We start from the raw sequence: 4673 nt of genomic DNA, 5'->3' as shown, positions 1-4673 counted from the left end.
GTTTACAAATTGTAGAATTTGGCATTAGAGATTTAGCACCTTTGTAATCGTTATTTCCTTGCACCAATAAATTGATGTGGAGACACTACAATGTGACAATTTTTCCGTTTTTAGGAAAGTTCTAAATAACATTGCTAGCTAACTTGGTTTAAATTTGTTTACAGATGCCACTCCTGCTACTCGGGTGGTCGTTCCTGTAAACCTCAATGCCGCTGAATTCAGGCAGGCACTACGGGACAATATTGCAGACATACCTTTGCAGTTCGATCTATGCAAAGTGAATGGACAGCGGCTCATTCTTCCTCTTGAAGAGGGAGACGCCCCAAGAAATTAGAGCAAGAAACCTACTGGGTCGCTCCAATCTTTATATCCGTCCAAAGGTATTCAAATGTTCCACTGGGGTGGCTGATATGGCATAATTGTCACTATTACTGTAACTCAGTGGCTCTCCAGTCACCCTAATATTGTATAAGCCATCTTTAACATGTCACTGCTCAGAATAGTAAATGCTGTGATTTCCCAAAGGATTTAAGACATTCATCTGATCACTATGCCAGATGGCATAGTGCCCCGTCAGTTGAGTCACTGTTAATAACAGAAATGCAGTAGAGCAAGCTTGAACTGTGGTCTAATGGTTTTTTGTTTATGGGCTGATGTGCATCTTTCATAAAACAATTGTGTGTAAAGATTTATATTTTTTTTCATTTTGTTATTGTAATCCCAGTTTCCTGGGTTTTGGTGTTCTGGGTTTTTCATTCTTTGTAATGTCCTTATCCTTTCTTTTTTTCATTTGTTGTTCAGTTTCATTTATATTTTAATACTCTGTTTTAGATTACAGAAGCCAATGACGACTCAACTGGTGGAGAAGTGGTGCAGTCTGAAATGGCAATGTAAGTGTTTGACCACTGCCTTTGGACTGTAGCACTATAAATGCATTACATCCTCTCATCATCAATATTTACCATATTGCAGTGTGCTGCATGACACAGAGACACCTGACCATGGCAGGCACAATGTACAGGAGCCAGAGGTTATCAGGTAAATGGCACTGTTTGTTTATGAGTTGGAATTTTAATCTTAAAATATTGCACAAATTTTATTTTTTGGTAAAACTGTTGTACAAACTAATTCTCATTATTATAACTTGGATCATTTTGTGTAGTCTAGATCAAGAAATATCTGCGTTGGGGTCCTGTTCCTGTTATTAAATATTACTGCTATTCCTTTGCAGTGGTCTGCATGAAAACCATACAGCTAATTCTAGTAGGCTGGTCTCCAGGAACCAGAGGTTAACAGGCAAGTGGTAGTTGATGAATAACGTGCCAAAACTGAAGTGTAAACTGTAACTTATTGTCTATTTACCTATGGTGTGTGTTTTATAAGTACAATATAACGGGGTGAGACCAGCAAAAATTAAAAATTTAAAGGTTGCATGTATTGAACAGAGTACATTTATGTACTCTGACTATAGACCAATGGTTTAATTGCCTCATTTTGTTTCTGTTTTGCTTTTTCACATTTTTGAGATTTGTTGATGTCGTGATATTGGCATTTTAATTGCTGACAATGCATCGATAACACTTTAGTCATCCTGACCATTCAGACACTTGGAACTACAGATCACCCAAAGTATTCCCAGTAAACAGTTCTGTGTTTACAAATTTCAGTGTAATTCCATAAATGGACACTGTAGTGGCAGTTCCTTATGTTTCCCAAAACATCTAACAAAAATATACAGAAGACACTGCTGCCCTGTGATAATCTTTTATACGCATGAGCAAAACTGCACTGTCCAAACTTGAAAGTTGCATTGTATAGTTTATTGATCCAGTTTGTAAACCAATAACAAGATCTATTTTGTTGCTTCATGCTGCTTGTCTCAAATTTAAAAAAACAAAACAAAAAACACACACAAAACCATTGGCCTATCCCAGTGCATGCTGGTCCTATACCAGTCTCTTAATTTATCAAAAATGGCCCTGAAGTTCTTCCTGGCTGACTTGACAAGATAAACAACAAAACGATGAAGTGAGTATTAACCTACAAATAAAAATTAATTAACCCCAAAATAGAAGTAAACTAACAAAACTTTACATTTTAATATTTTGAAATTTGTTAAAATACAAATGCTCCAACACATGTAATCAAGGACCACGTGGCCATTTTAAGTGGCTGTATCTGTACAGTAAAAGAATCTGATTTCACATTATCAGATGAGTCAATACATTTCAATATGTATACATGATATTAAAAATCAAATGCATTTGTGTTCTGTTTAGGAAGAGTTTTACATCGACTCTGCAGAGTCAGAAGTATCGAACCTGGATGAGGCTGTCCTGGCTTCCCCTGAACAAAATGATTCACATGTATGTGTCATGAACAACACCGCCAGAACTGCTGTGGATGTTTTTATGTAGTCGTGACACCTCTCTCTCTTCCCCCCCAACCCCCTCCTTCAGGATGAGATGGACCTTGCTACTGTCCTGAAAGACTTCCAGGAAACGCATCTTGACACCAGCAATTATTGTACAGTAATAGCCCGGCGAAGGAAAATCCTACATAGTGCCTGCATGGCACTTTCGAAGTCATATTTTGCCTGGCATAAATTACCAAACATTGAATTCGTTGGTGAAATGGCCGATGATTATGGAGGCCCAAGGCGGGAATTTTTCGGTAAGCAAAAGTCCCATCTCTCCCACACAATAATAGAATGCGTGAATGTGTGTTTTGTTGTTATTGCAAAGATGAAATCACAATTTGACTCAATTTTTTTTTTTTTTACCTTTTCCTGCAGCTTACTTATGGTCGAAACTCAGAATTCCCTAGGGATTTTTGAGGGAAGCCTGGCAGTCTGCTGTTCAGTTATAGCCAGCAGTTGCTGTCAAGCAACAAGTTTTATATGGCTGGTAAACTGATTGCTTGGTCGATAGCACACAATGGGCCAGGGCCACGGTGTATCAATAGACACCTGTTCTGTTTGATGTGTGGCCAGAAGACATCTCTTGATGACTTTGATGTCGAGGTCTTCATGGACGATGACATTAAACAGAACATAGAAAAGGTAAAGCTGTGTACATGCTGAGGTGTAATTAAATTCAGTGAAACACAATGCATAGCTTGACTCATCAGTTGAATGTCTCAAAATGTAAGTCAACTAGTGAATGCTTCAAACGTATGTATTTATGGAGCTGCCTGATTTTCAAGGTTTCCAACTGCAGCACCCCAGAAGACCTGGCAGACTTGAAAAGTCACCTTGGGGACTGGATTGCAGGCTGTGGTATCCCTGACATCTACACTGCCACACTACTTGATGTTAAGAGGATAAGGGGGCGAGATTGTATCTCATTTTATGCGTTTCACAGGTGAGAATTTGTTAGAAAATTACAAAGTAGTTTGCTGGTCAGTGCTCGTCTTCCCATTGTGTTCCCCCTAATAGTTAACACTTAAACAAATCAATCTGCTGAATTGATATTGCAGTTAAGGTAGTGTTGAAATTGACAAAACAAGCCTTTTTCTGTTTTGTTTGACTGTTTTGCTATGTGGTATGAATTGAGAGTACAATCTGTGGTCAACAGGGTTGCCAGCATGATTCAACAGTTTGTTGCCGGTATGGACTCGTGTGGTCAATTCTGGCAAATGGTGAAGAGATGCTGGAAGCAGTTCCTTCCTGTATTTACAAATGCAGGAAATAAACTTACAAGGAACAGCTTCCAGGATCTCTTCACCATTGGATGGAGTCCAGCTGGAAGTAACAGACGTGAAGAAGAGAAGCCACCATCTTTCAGTGGGAATGGTGGCTTATGGCCATTCAGGGTGAGTACATAGAATACAACACATGTCTTGGTTCTGTTTGAATTGCTTCAGGCATCTCATGTTAAATACAGTGTCCACAATACAAAAATACAGACAACTAAATCTAAACAACACCTGGGTGCAATGAAACCTTTGAACTTTGCAAAATCCACACATTCTTACAGCATATGGGGAAGTTTTTGATTATTTTACCTTTTAGGTAAGTTATTTTAAAGGAAACGACCTACAAATATTTTTGGAAGATTATTTCTTCTGTCATTTCTACCAGATCTTGGTTGTTGAGACTGATAGGATGTAATTTGATTTTCATTGTGATTTCTGTTAACACGTTAATTTTATTACATGACCACAAACTTCTCTTAACACTAAAATATTAAATATTTATATTACATATTTGTATTTAAATTAGTAAAATTTATGATTCAACTGTATTAGCACATCTGAGATTAAGGAAGTGTGTTTGCAGTGTTTAAGACAGGTCTCACCTTTCAAATTGTGTTATTCTGTCTCTTTGAGACAACGGTCATTTGTTAATTAGATGCACTGCCTAAATTGAAGCTTCAGGTATTCCATTGACTATAAAGACACCTCATGTATATTAGTGTCCTAGGTAATCAAGTGGTGCAATGACAACACCCATGCAAATGTGACGTCACTAGAAAGTCAACAATGTACTTTTGCAAGGACAGAATGAATAACTTGTTTTTAAAACATACACATTGCATAAACAGTCCTTGACATATAGGTCAGACTCGGAGGACCAAAATTAATTTCCTGTCTTAGGAGGGCAGGATTACTTTAAGTAATTTTTTTATTATACAGTGCTTTGCAATATTGGTTTTGCCTAACAACCTGTTTTG

The 4673-nt window shown here is 37.7% G+C and overlaps 1 long non-coding RNA gene across 1 annotated transcript; it reads left to right on the top strand.

Annotated features, from left to right (window-relative positions):
* The first annotated feature begins 313 nt into the window (after window positions 1–313).
* Window positions 314–1269, top strand: LOC120441365. Its single transcript, XR_005614018.1, has 4 exons — window positions 314–380; window positions 832–890; window positions 973–1038; window positions 1232–1269. It is a non-coding gene; the product is annotated as an uncharacterized LOC120441365 (long non-coding RNA).
* The last annotated feature ends 3404 nt before the right edge of the window (window positions 1270–4673 follow it).

The sequence above is a fragment of the Oreochromis aureus genome, linkage group 8 (assembly GCF_013358895.1).
Source record: "Oreochromis aureus strain Israel breed Guangdong linkage group 8, ZZ_aureus, whole genome shotgun sequence".
Taxonomy (NCBI): Eukaryota; Metazoa; Chordata; class Actinopteri; order Cichliformes; family Cichlidae; genus Oreochromis; species Oreochromis aureus.
The sequence above is the reverse complement of the archived record's forward strand: the minus strand, read 5'-3'. Positions and strand labels throughout refer to the sequence as shown.